This window comes from Podarcis gaigeae (genome assembly GCF_964106915.1).
Source record: "Podarcis gaigeae genome assembly, chromosome: 14".
NCBI classification, from domain to species: Eukaryota; Metazoa; Chordata; class Lepidosauria; order Squamata; family Lacertidae; genus Podarcis; species Podarcis gaigeae.
The window spans coordinates 3,498,086-3,512,164 of NC_139690.1; the positions used below are offsets into that span (position 1 = coordinate 3,498,086).

The 14,079-nt window shown below is 42.3% G+C and overlaps 1 protein-coding gene across 4 annotated transcripts in view; it reads right to left on the minus strand.

The window, feature by feature from the left end:
• Positions 1-14,079, minus strand: part of OTUD7A (OTU deubiquitinase 7A) — a 120,428-nt gene that overhangs the window by 62,301 nt on the left and 44,048 nt on the right. For 2 of the 4 annotated variants that reach the window (XM_083712176.1, XM_083712175.1), the window contains 2 exons: positions 6,872-6,945; positions 5,019-5,187 (listed from right to left, as the gene is read on the minus strand). The gene's annotated coding sequence lies outside the window, so the exon portion shown is untranslated. Of the gene's footprint in view, positions 1-5,018; positions 5,188-6,871; positions 6,946-7,589; positions 7,653-14,079 lie in introns of those variants that run through there. The other 2 variants (XM_083712178.1, XM_083712177.1) reach the window with 2 other exon arrangements.

Here is a 14,079-nt window from a genome sequence, read left to right on the forward strand (position 1 = left end):
TGGAATAAGCTTCACTTTGTTGGCTCTCATCCTGTCCATTACCAAGGCAAGACACTGGTTCAGCACTTCAACGGCCTCACTTGCAGATGTAAAGGAGAAATAGAGCTGAGTGTCATCAGCATACTGCTGACAACGTACTCCGAACCTCCAGATAACCCCACCAAGCGGTTTCATGTAGATGTTAAACAACATGGGGGATAGGAATGAGCTCTGAGGAACTCCACATTGAAGGCTCCATGGGGCTGAAAAGCATTCCCTAAGTAACACCCTCTGGGAACGTCCATCCAAGTAGGACTGGAACCACCACAAAGCCGTGCCAGCCACCCCTAAATTGGACAGTCACTCCAGAAGGATACTGTGGTCAATGGTACTGAAAGCTGCTCAGGAGTTGAGGAGTATTAGCAAAGACCCATTTCCCTGTTTCTCTCCTGACAGAGGTCACTATGCAGGGCAACCAAAGCAGCTTCTGTGCTACAATCGGGCCTAAACTCTGATTGAAACAGATCTAGAAAATCAGTTTCCTCCAAGAGCACCTGGATCTGGGATATTAGGCAATAATTATTCAAATCAGATGGATAAAAATGTTTTTTTGCAATAAAGGCCATATCATTGCCTTCTCAGTGAAATCCCCATGGCAACACACAAGTGTTTATTTTAATGCTTATTTTGTTACATATGGAGTAATTTATTGTTTATATATTTTGCTTTTCTTCACCACAACCAAGGGTGATCCCTTAATATTCCCTTAATATAAAATATGTAAGCTATAAATATCTTCATAATTTAGAAACATTATAAAAATACAAATAAAACACAATGAAGGCTAAACCAAATAATTAATTCTTTCTCTTTCTCAAACACACATAAACACACAACTGTTCAAAATCTGATAACAGATAGCATGTGTTTTTCAATTAAGAGAATTTATAGGCAAATAAAACTGGTGGTCATATTGCCACTATGCACAGAAATAATATCTATAGCAATTTCTACTTCTAGAGCAAATTGGTAGGAACCTAAGAGCGGCTCTTCTGGATCAGACCGATGGTTTACGTAGTCCAGCATCCTGGGGTGGTGCTACACTCTCCTCCTCCCCAAAGGATCCCAGAGAGGTATACAAAACTCCAGTAAAACATACCATGTAACAGCATAAATTTTAAAACTATAAAACTGAAATTATCACAAAATTACCACTGCAGTAGACCAGACAGCTTTTTAGCTCACCTACCCCGAAAAGCCCCAAAGAGAAACCAAGATGTCTTCACTTGATCTTAAACTGTCAACAAGGGAAACGACTGCACTTCCAGCAGCAGGGAGTTCCACAACTGGACACCCCAACAGAAAAGGCTGTATCCACAACGGGCCATAATTGCCAACAGGAACACAGTGGCCAACTATACTTCTTCCAAAATCCCACATGTATAACTCTGAACTTACATGAATTATATCAAATAGAACAGAAAACTTTAAGTAAGCATAAAACCTCAGTAATAACCTAAAATAAATGGAACACCTTATAAGAAGAGTGCAGACTGTGCACATATCAAGTTAATGACATAATAAATTCTGTGCACAGAGTTCTTTCTGAAGAGGTAGGAAGTCCTGTTTCCTGTGCACAATGATCTAGTTGTTCTCAACTTAAGTGATGCAATGTGTGTTCAACAACTACCGCCAGCTGTCTGTACCATCCAGTTGCTGAGAAAAGCAGCAATCGCACCAGTATGTGAGGGTGACTCATTGGAATAGGGGCTAGTGTGTAGGTAGCTAATGGAACTAATAGTCACAGCTGAGGAAATGCAAGCACAATCTTTTTCCATTAAGATATTGCTGTAAAGCAAGAGCTACCTGCTTCTCTACCCCACCCCCACCCCATCTGTACAACACACACACACAACTTATTATTATTATTATTATTATTATTATTATTATTATTATTATTAACATTACCGTATTTTTCACTCTATAAGACGCACCTTTTCCCTCCTAAAAAGTAAGGGGAAATGCGTCTTATGGAGCGAATGCAGGCTGCGCAGCTATCCCAGAAGCCAGAATAGCAAGAGGGATCGCTGCTTTCGCTGCGCAGCGATCCCTCTTGCCGTCCTGACTTTCCTTCGCTGGAGAGGCGCTTCGCAGCTTTCCCTCTCTGCACAGCGCCTTTTCAGCGAAGTGGGAGGAGAAACGGAGCCCCTTGCATTTCTCCTCCCACTTAGCTGGAGAGGCGCTGCACAGAGAGGGAGAGAGTATTATTTTTCTTGTTCTCCTCCTCTAAAACTAGGTGCGTCTTATGGCCGGGTGTGTCTTATAGAGTGAAAAATATGGTGGTTTTTATTAAATATTTTCTTGGGTTACAAAAGTACGTACATCGTCTCTATTTTCAGATCATAAAGTCTTTTCTACAGATCCATGTGAGACTTTAATGCTGTATACAGTATAAGGTGGGGGAGAGAAGAACGGGGGGCGGGGAGAAGAGGGGTCGTAAACTTTCATTCTTAGTGTACTGTCAGTGTCACATGAGTGCGGTGCTCTTTCTATTCATTTATCGGGGGGGGGGGCAGGGCCTGGTTGCTTGCCTTCAGTTGACTGCAGGGAGTTTTGTTTGCGTGTGTGAGGGGGAGGGGTGGTTGGGTCAAGTTAGCCATATCAATTCATATGCTGTGGGTGGGTTCTTGTTGTTGTTTTGTTCGGTTGTGTAATAAAAAGGAGTCACACTGGAGTGGAGGCATCCCCTTTTGTTTGTCCCATGCTAGATTCAATTTGATGGTTAGCTTTTCTAGTAAGGCTATTTCCCATACAGTTTCGTACCACCGGTCTGCCTCCACTCCTGACAGGTCCCTCCATTGTCTAGATATGATGCTCCTGGCTGCTGAGAGTAGGTGGCTTATGAGTTCTTTGCAGTATGAGTGTGTTACTGTATTGGAAAATATTCAGTAGGGTTAGTTCTGGGGTGGCTTCTAATACCTGTCTACTTATTTTGCATTTTTCCTATAGGACTGCTATCCAAAAGGTTTGGATTTTGGGGCAATCTCACCACATGTGAAGATATGTGCCTGTAGAGGTGCAACCTCTCCAACATTTTGGTGATGTTCCTGGATGTATCAGTGCCCAATTCTGTGGTGTTAGGTAACGTCTATAGATAAGTTTCAAGGTGAGTTCCCTTCTTTTGGCTGACATGGATTTCAAGGGAGGTTTAGACCAGTTTAGTCCACTGGTAGGGTTTATTTCGTAGCCTATGTCATGCTTCCATTGTTTTTTGATTGAGATGAGAGGGGTTATGGGATTCTGGAGTAGTATTTTGTATATTGTGGATAGAATCCACTTCCCATGTCCTTTTGGTGTCAGGAAAAGGTTTTCAAAGGTGGTCAAGGGCCTAGTGGCTGCAGTTCCTACTGCTGGGTTGTTTAAGAAGGCGTACAGTTGGTAGCGTGTTATCCAGGGTATTTGGGTGTCCCCTAATTTGTCTTGTATTTCTTGTAAAGACTGTTCTCCAACTGGAGTGCTCGCAGGCCAGTGTTTCCCAGTTGTCAGTATTTATACTACATTTTTTAAAAGATTTGCCTTGAGACAGTCTTTAAACCTCTTTTGTTGACCACCAGCATTATGCTTTCCATTTTTAAGTTCAGAATAGAGTAGTTGCTTTGGAAGACGATCATCAGGCATCCGCACAACATGACCAGTCCAACAAAGTTGATGTTGAAGAATCATTGCTTCAGCACTGGTGATCTTTGCTTCTTCCAGTACACTGATATTCGCCTGTCTTCCCAAGTGATTTGTAAAATATTTCGGAGACACTGTTGATGGAATCTTCTGAGAAGTTGGAGATGGCGTTTATAAGTGGTCCATGTTTCACAAGCATACAGGAAGGATGGTAGTACAATAGCTTTGTAAACAAGCATTTAGGTTTCCCTGCGAATGTCCGGTCCTCAAACACTCTGCACTTCAGTCGGGAGAAAGCCGCACTCACAGAGCTCAGGCGATGCTGGATTTTGGCATCAGTTTTGGCCCCTATGGAAAGATAGCTGCCCAGGTAGGAGAAGTGATCAACATTTTCCAACGTTACACCATTGAGTTGGATTTGTGGTGCTGCAGAGGGGTTATTTTGTACTTGTTGGTGCAACACTTTGGTTTTTTGCATGTTGAGTCATAGGCCAAGTATTTTGTAAGCTTCTGCAAAGATATTTAGGATGCTTTGGAGGTCATCCTCTGAGTGTGCACACACTACGTTGTCATCAACATACTGAAGCTCTATGATGGAAGTTACGGTAACCTTACTCTTTGCTTTCAGCCTGCTCAGATTGAAGAGCTTTCCATCTGTTTGATATATGATTTCTACTCCGGTGGGGAGTTTCCCCTCGACAAAGTGTAGAATCATAGCAATGAAAATAATGAATAGAGTTGGGGCAATAACACAACCCTGTTTAACTTCTGATTCCACTGTGAATGGTTCATTTTGAGAGCCATTGTTAGCTGCGATTGTTGCTGTCATATTCTCATGGAGGAGCTATAATGAAGCTATAAATGTAGCTTAATCCTAGTGGTGAACTCAGTAAGACAAAGCCTGTAGAAACCTAGTTTTCAGCTCCAGCAAAACAGAGAGATCCTGAGCAGCAACATTATACACCAGGAACTTAGATTAAATCCCAATTTTGGAAAAGGGATAAACACAAAAGAATAGTCAGCCTATGCTAATGTAGTTCCACAATATATAGGCCTGGTTAGTGGGAGAGTCAGTTTGGAATAAAAAAGAAGCTTAGTGTTTAGATTTAAGTCACTGTAAAATCGGACTGGTGTATGTTTCAGCTTTTAGTTCAGCATAAAATCAGCTAAAAGCCAGTTTGGTCTGCCCGCCCCCCGCCCTCCCCAAAACTAGAGTATAAGTTACAAAAAAAAAAAAAAAAATACAGGTTGGCTTGCACTTTTAAAAGCATCAGTTCAAGCTCAATGAAAGCCTGGTTTAACATTATCAAATGCAGCATATAAGCTAAAGTGAAAGAAAGTATGTGCTCCACCAGTTAGATCACCTTTCTACTGTCCTTCCATCTGCAGGTGAATACTTTTTACAGGAAAAAAATGCTCAAAGACTTCTTCTGGTTTTCAATATGGTGGTGGCATCGTCAGACAGCAGTGGCAGCTTAGTCTCAGAGCTCCTCATTCTGCTACATAAAACGCAGCCATAGTACCATCTTAAACCTGAAAGAGAGAAATAAAAATCTAAATGTCTTAGTTAGGACACAGAGCAATCTTATTTTGAAGTTTAGAGAGCTGTGGCAAGTCTTGAGCCCTGAGACCTCCAGGTAAAGGGTGGCATATAAATTCAATTAATAATAATAATAATAATAATAATAATAATAATAATAATAATAGAATACAGGTGAGCAACACGACTTCTTTTTGTGTGGCCAATGCTTCCAGAAGTTGCCTTGTTCACCCATCCCAACATAGTTCCTTCCTTCACATTTATTTGCTCCACCTTGTTCCAGATTTTCTTATATAGTTTCAGATCAAATGGAGGTGGCGTAATTTTTTTTAAAAAAAATAAAATAGCTCAATTATTTTACTTTCCCCCAATTATATGGCTTGACTGCGAACTGTTTATAGAAGTCTGACAGCAGATTAGGAGGCTCCTGCCAGATGTGTGCAGCAGTCGTGGTCAATGTGGTTCTGCCCTCTTGACAGCTGCACTGCTGCTGCTGCTGACCTGGATGTGGAGGCCATGACACTGAGACACTAGAGACGCCATTTCAGTTGGAGGGTCTGGAAAATCACATGTGCCACTTAAATCTTGGGGCACATGCAGTAACAGTTTTGGAGAAAGGGCAAAACATGATTAAATTCTTGACCCAATAGTTCTCCAATCTCTTACCCAATCTCAAATTTATGACACATGATTTTGAAAGAACTCAGGGCAATCTATCTCCTAAACTACAGGATGCATCTAAATCAGGCTTCTTCAACCACGGCCCTCCAGATGTTTTTGGCCTACAACTCCCATGATCCCTAGCTAGCAGGACCAGTTGTCAGGGATGACGGAATTGTAGTCTCAAAACCTCTGGAGGGCCGCGGTTGAGGAAGCCTGATCTAAAACCTAGGACGGGGTAGGCAACCTAAGGCCCATGGGCCAGATGCAGCCCAATCACCTTCTCAATCCGGCCCGCGGATGGTCCAGGAATCAGCTTGTTTTTAGATGAATAGAATGTGTGCTTTTATTTAAAATGCATCTCTGGGTTTTTTCCAAAATATAGTCCGGCCCACCACATAATCTGAGGGATGGTGGACCGGCCCATGGCTGAAAAATGTTGCTGACCCCTGTCCTAGGATATCATCATGTATTTAGCATGATTTCCTGTCAGTGAAACCCTCAATTCAATCACTGAGGATGGGAAGCCCAGTGCAGAAAAGCTTTGTATGGTGAATGGCCCGTACAAATGACCATTTGACCTTAGTCATGTTTATAATTTCAATGGGTCTATTAAGAGTAAAACTTGAATGCCATTCAATATTTAATTACACCAGGGGTGGCATAACTTTTCCATATTCCCTCTCATTCATTATCTCTCCCTCCCCCATGCAACAATTAGGATTAGAGCAAAAAGGGGGGAAAGGGAGAAATCTGTTTGTGGGGAAATGAGAAGGAAAGGCACCGTGGGCTTCATACATGGTGGCTCCCCCTCCCCAATCAGAATGTTAAATTCTTACAACCAAGTTTGCAACTCTTTGTCATACTGTATGTTTGGCAAGTTTTCATTCTCTCCCATTCCCATATTGGTTCTTTCTTACAGAGTCCATTATAGTGGACAAGCAACCATGCTGGTTTGTTAGGTGAACACCACTGAGTGATTCCAGGCATGTGGGTATAGGATTGCAGCTTTAATACCTGCTTACTGGACAATTGTCTTCTTTTTTTTCTTTCAAGTGTCCCTCCTTTCTGCTTTCCTCCAGCCACAAAATCTAAGAATCACACAAAATAAAATGCCCATGACTGACAGGTTAAAGCAAGGCAAGACAATTGCTAGATGAACTAGAGCATTTTATTTTCAAGGTAAATATGAAATACCTGCATTTGGAAAGTACAAGTTAAATATTCATATTTAAGAAATGATCAAATTGGTTTTAACATGCTTAAGTCAAGATTACCTAATTATCTCGCTATTATTTAAAAATGGGGGGGGGGACATTTTAAAAACAATTAAAAACAATTTTATCCAGCCTGTAAGAAAGTGCATGATGAAAGAGAGAGAAGGCATTGCATATTAGTTAAAATAAAACCCTACACACCCATGTCATTTCATTCCGATTACATCTTTTCTTCTAACTCCAGTTCACCCTCACTGCACTCTTATTTAGTGGCCACTCTCACACACCACAAGCAACAATGTGGAAGCAGCTTCCCAAAGTATGAACCACCCTGAGACCTGCAGGCAGAGGGCGGCATACAAATTGAATCAATAATAAACACTAATCATGTCTGTGAGCGAAGCATCTTTGTGGGCAGAGCCAGTCACCAGGAACCTTCCCACTCATCCTTTCCTCCCCTGGGCGGCTGGGAATGATACATGCAACTATCCTTGCCCATATGGTTACTTAATTCATACAGACAGTGATGGGACTGCAGCACTTTGTCGAAGCTGATTCCACTTCAGAGAGAGAAGCAATAGGCATGTGTGAGGAAGGGGCACCTTCAGTAGACTGTCACTTGTCAAATCCTTGACTGGTGCAAATTGAGTTTGCTCAAGCTAAAGATAATGTTTCTAAAGTGTGGGACCATATTTAGCAGAAAAGGCTATATTTGTAGGAACTGACCAAAGGGTCACTTCACCAGTGGGGCATTTCAATAATGGGTGAAGTGGCAGAAGGCATCTGTTTTGGAACTGAGTGGGTATACCAAAGGAGGTTTCTAGGGTGCTATGCAGGAGTGGGAATGCGGAGGAAGTTTTCAAGTACAGGGTCAGGTTTAAGGTAACCTTTAAAGCCCTTCATGGCCTAGGACCCTCGTACCTACGGGACCGCCTCTCCCAGTCTGCCCCACGGAGAGCCTCAAGGTCCATAAATAGCAACACCCTAGTGGTCCTGGGCCCTAAGGAAGTTAGAACGCTCTCCTCATGAGACCAGGGCCCTGCAGGATCTGATTTCTTTCCGCAGAGCCTTTGGCTTGGAATCAACTTGATCCTCTCCCCCTCTTTCCTTCTGGGATGGAACCCCTATTTGGGGACTTTTTTCTGCCCCACGTAGGACCAGTCTGGATAGTTGGCCTTGGTGAAGATTTGACATTTTCTCCCCCCAAACAGTTTTTGATCTGGGCTTCCACTGAAATGAAGCTGCATTTTACCGTAAGTTGTATTTTAACCCTGTTTTTAAGTTTTAATCAATTGTTTTTATACCTGATGTTAGCCACCCTGAGCCCGGTCTTGGCTGGGGAGGACAGGGTATAAATAAAATTTATTATTATTATTAAGAAGGCACTATGCATTACAAATGCTATTGTGGTAGCACACTAAGGGGTTGTGTCACTTTGCTAGTAAAGGTGATAAGAGGAAGAATTTAAGCTAAGAAAGAAACACAGAAAAATAAGTTAAATGAGAAACTCTGCATTCAGTCTGTTCAAAATGGATGAACAGATCACCTCCTACACTATCCAGTGACTATACCACTTTACCACCAATTCCTAATTATTATTTCTCTTGGTGCACAATGTCATCAAAGGCTCTTACTTTACTGTATCTAACATGTCTCTTAAAACTAAAGTAGTAGATAAGAGCATAAATAACAACTGGATGGTTGGAAATAACCAGTGTTTTTTTTTCTGGGGGGACGCATACCCCTAAACATTTTGTGAATCTAAGTTTGGCCTCATTGAGGGGCAGTTTTCCAATACGAGTAGGAAAATGAGAGTACCCCTAAACCTATTTTTTTAAGAAAAAAAGCACTGGAAATAACCAAGTGGCTGATTCTAATAGGACATAATCTGGTTCTATATATCAGAAATCCCTGCTTATTCCTAAACTGGGTCAATTTGGTGATGCTGTGATGTACCCATAGAAAGAACGTAAATAAATATATTGCCAGGCAAAACAAAAAGATGAAAACTTCAATCATTATATCAGCTAGAGATGAATAATGATTCTGAGAGATTCTTCTTTTTCTTTTGGATTCCTTTTTTGAAAAGTACTACTTGGGGAGCTCTAACATGGCACTCTGTGGACTCACTAAAAACATGAAAAATGATATATGCCTAAACCAGAAAAGAATGTTTGTGCCTATGGCACATGTTCACATACATGGCTTCTAGATACCTGTCTTGGAATTTTGAATGAAGTGTGGAATATCAATATTTTCAATTGTATTGAAACAAATAAATGCCCCCCCCCCCCCGCTATTCTCACTCTGTTTTTCAGGGCCTGTTTAGAAGGCAGGAAACAGAACTACAAAAATGTTATAATTCAACATTTTTGCAACTCTGCCCCCTGCTTTCTGGACTGACCCTCCTCATAGTATAATGAGGCATTAAAGACAGGAAGTCCATTTGCGTGTCGAGGTCTCCAGGTCCACCCCAATAACTCACACATCACACAGAAATTTTTGTTTAAGATTTTTGGCATAATTTTGGCCACAACTTTATAAAAATATAAATTTGTGAGTGGTTGCGTAGGCATTGGTTGCGACTATCTGCCCCCACCATGGGGGACAGACTGACATTCCGCACGATGCGAAAGTCAGAATGGGGGAATACACTTGGGGCTAGCGACGGAGCAGGGAACCTGCCCTCACCCCAAATGCAACCAGGAGCTCATTGCTATGGCCCGAGCCCCCTTGACAGAGTGGACAAGCAATAGTTAGCCCCCAATTCCTTTAACGGAATCCCTTGCAGCAGCAGCATTAGAGGGGCAGGCACAGCCAATCCATGCCCCTCAACCAACCAAACCATAAACCAATGCCTAACCGCAAACCTTACAAGTTGTGACGATTTGCTACGCAGTAGGCAAAAACCAAATGGCCCCAGCCAATCAGCCAGATGGACAAAATTCCTACCAGGCCCCCGCTCCAAAGCAGACGACCCCATGACAAGCATAGCAAGGTCAAAGCGAACAACCCTATTCTAGGGAGGGAGGGACGGGCAATCCACTGCACGGGCGAAAAGAGGAAGCCCTAGCCTCGTGCAAGGAGTTTTACTATTTCTGGCTGTCAATCAATAAATGGCAACATTAACTTCTTCCCAACAACAAGGGAAGCCCCAATCGCATCAGTGGCCAACAATCAATTAGCCCGCCCTCCAACTTTGGAGTGTCCTGGCAGCCCCCACCGCAACACGTGCTCTCCATGAAGGAGAACATGCTTTACTAACACAGCTGAAGAATTACCGTACTGTCCCAAGCTCATTCACAGCAATGTCATAAAAAAATAACAAATATAAACCTAATATTGTATGAAGTTATTTCTTGGCTATTAGACACAACACAGAAGGGAATTGGATGCTACATCTCAGAAATAGGTTTTCCTGCTTTTTATTTGAAAAGGACAATGGAACCTGCAGCCAGTGGGAACATTGGTGTGCTTAACGCTTTGGACATATCAATTCTTCATTAAAAAAATGTTGAAGTCCTTGAGGCCTGATTAATGCTCATGGGGTCTAAACAGAAAGTATTCTGTTTCTCACAGGAGAGCAATCTCTCTTTGTCTAAATGTATGTGCTTCTGTGATTTGTAGCCAAATATAGTAGAAAGATGTCCAGCTGCTCACAGCACCACATGCAGAGAATTTTTTACAGAGACATATCACAACTGACAGAAACATAATTTTATGCCACTCAGAACCAAGACGATAAAATTAAAAACTTCTCTGTAAAAAAGCAATTTATGATGTCCCATGCAGTATCCATTTTTATATTAAAAATAAAAATTATGCAAGTCTTCTCAAGAGACAGATCCAATAGTGTTTAGTTACATAAACATTGCAACTGAATGTTTTAATTCTCATATTGTAGTATTGCTTGAATCTAACCATTTCTAACCTCAGTATCTTTTGCTACAATTAGGCCTGTTTTATAGTTTGCTGCATTACAGAGCAGCACATCCAGGCTTGCAACTACAGTGTAAACACAGCAATGAAATGCATATACAGCAGAGCACCACAGCTAATTCTAGTTCCAGGAAAATAGGGATGTTTGTCAAATTTCTGGTCTGTCACATTCACTTTACATTTTCAGGTGCACACTTAATTTCAAGTGTATAACTATAGTATATAATATGTGAAGAGGGCCTTAGATGGGGGGGGGGAGTGAGCATTCATTTTATATCAGAAACATTCACCTGTAAACAAAACATTAAGAATTGCCAAGGTACCTCAGCAGTAATTGATTCATTGTGGCAAACACTTTAATAGGCAACAGTTCCCCTCATCATATACAGTAAGTGACTAGAGTTATCAAAGGGAGAACCCACAATATTGGAAATGCAAGATGGCGTAGGACCAGTTTGCAGGCATCCCAAAGTCAAATCATGGCTTAGTGTGAATGAGGAAAGGTGTGGGCTCCCAGAAAGGAGAATGGTGGTTTTGCTCCTCTCTTTGGAAGTTATGATGCAGCACTAAACTAAGCCAAGCCATGGTTTGATATTGTCTGAACCCAAGCTAGTAGTTTAGCTCTTCTAAACAAATCACAAGCTGTAGACCGTAAGCCAAACCTTGGTTACAACTTGTAGTTTATTGGGACAGAGCTATACCCAAAACCTGTGTTTGAATGACATGGAAATTCAAGCCATGGCTTAGCTCAATGCAGCAGAGCAACAAAACAACCAAAAATAAGCGAAGTAGCCATATTATTCTCTCCAGGAGTCTGCTTAGTTGCACTGCATTTGCCTTAGCAGCACATGTGAAAAAGGACACTGATAGCTGAAAAGCTCTGAACATATAAACCAAATGTATGCCAGCTAGAACACCAAATCCAGAAATACTAAATGGCTGCTTCAGTACTATACAAGAATATATGTTGTGGGCCCCAGCCAACCGAATGGCTGGAATAGGTTCCACGGGCGGGATGCACTGGGACACCCAATCTCAGTGATCACAGGTAGGAGGAGGAGTTATGCTAAGACTAGACCATGTCATTACTGAGGAAGCAGGTTTAGTCGCTGGTTGAAGACTATTCCTGCCTCCGGATCTGGCCTTGACCGAAAGGATACTGGAATCAACAAGGGAAACCCAAATGACCTTAAGGTGCTGCTGTGCAATGCCGGGTCAATGATTCACAATACGGCTGTCATCCACGACTTGATCATGGATGGAGGACTTGACCTGGCATGTGTAACAGACACTTGGTTGGATGAAGCAGATGGGCCTGTTCAGGGGTGCCAACTTATAAAAAATATTGGGAGGGCGGGGGCCCATACCGACTTATAAAAAATATTGGGGGGGCCCAAGACCTCCAAACCGCTGCTGCTGGGGGAACGAAAGGGGCGAGCCCCGGGCTGCCCCGACCTTAAGTGAAACTGTGAGGGCTCGCCCTTTGCGGCAGCCGATTGGCTGCTGCCGTGGGCGGTGAATATTAATGAGCTAGGGGGAATCCCCGCTTCTCGCGGGGCTGACGCCAGCCCGGCGAGATTGTTGATGGGTCGAGAGCCCGCAACCCCACCCCCTCTCTAGATCGGGAGTGGCTTTGTTTTAACTCATTACTGAATGTATTTTAAAAGGTGACTATCGTCAAACAAGGAAAATAAAAAATACCAACATAATTTTGTGATTTTACAAAGCACAATATAACTAATAATTTTCTTAAATTATTGGGTGGGCGGAGCCCCCCCAAACGAATTTTTGAGGGGGCTCGGGCCCCCTCAGGCCCCATGGAGTCGACGCCTATGGGCCTGTTCTTGCTGCTGCTTGTCCACCAGGTTTCTCTTATGCACAACAACCAAGGTCATGTGGGTGGGAAGGGGAGGTTGCAGTGGTTATTAGGAAGTAATTAGCTTCCACCAGGCATTCCATTGGGTAGACCCAGTTTTCTGAGTGCGTGTTTTGGAAGTTGGGTAAGAGGGGCAGTACAGTGGTACCTCGGGTTACATATGCTTCAGGTTACATATGCTTCAGGTTACAGACTCCGCTAACCCCAGAAATATCGGGTTAAGAACTTTGCTTCAGGATGAGAACAGAAATCATGCTCTGGCGGTGCGGCGGCAGCAGGAGGCCCCATTAGCTAAAGTGGTGCTTCAGGTTAATAACAGTTTCAGGTTAAGAACGGACCTCCGGAATGAATTAAGTACTTAACCCGAGGTACCACTGAATGAATATAGAAAAAGTCAGAATTTGAAGATTGGAGCCCTGCTTGGACTGGAGAAGGAAGGTTGGATAGACTTTTTCATGCAGGGATTTACTGACCTTTGGGTCCTGAATCTGGGTCAGGAGGTGATTGGTGTTGTGGGGGCCTTTGGATCTGGGGGAGCCTTGAAACATGATTTGAGATATTGTATGGACCTTGGTTCTAGCTGTGGAGAGTTGGCTGGCTTGTCGAGAGGGAATGGGGGCGTGGTTGGGTCGGGGCCCCCCGAGACTTGCTCTTCAGCATCTTCAGCATCATAGAATATGAAGAAGAATTGCAGAAGGGACTTAGATTTAAGATTTAAGAGCCTTGGACAGAAGATCTCCAGGTTGATGAACTATATGGAATGGACGGAAATGACTGGCAGAATCCAAGACCAGGGAGAAGAGATGGTGGTAGAAGATTGGGAAAGTTTAAAGTTTGTATATAGAAATATTGTAAAATTAATGAGTGTTTGAAAATTGTTGGAATGAAACTTTATGGCTTTAGCAGAAATGTTATAAGGAGTTAAGTATAAATAAGTACTTTAGTATTAATGGAAAATAAGGTTAAAAATATGTTAAGATATTCATAATGATAAAAATAGAGAAAGATGGAAAGGAATTGCTGAAACAAGTAACAGAAGTGGAATACAAAAAGGGAGGTGAGAGGAGGTCGATGAAATAAGGGAATGAAAGATAGAGTAATGAAATGGCATGCTATATGTTTTTAAATTGTTGTTGTTTTGTTTTGTTCAGTTTGGCGTTAAGGTTGTGTTTTGTATTGTTTATTGTATTGTT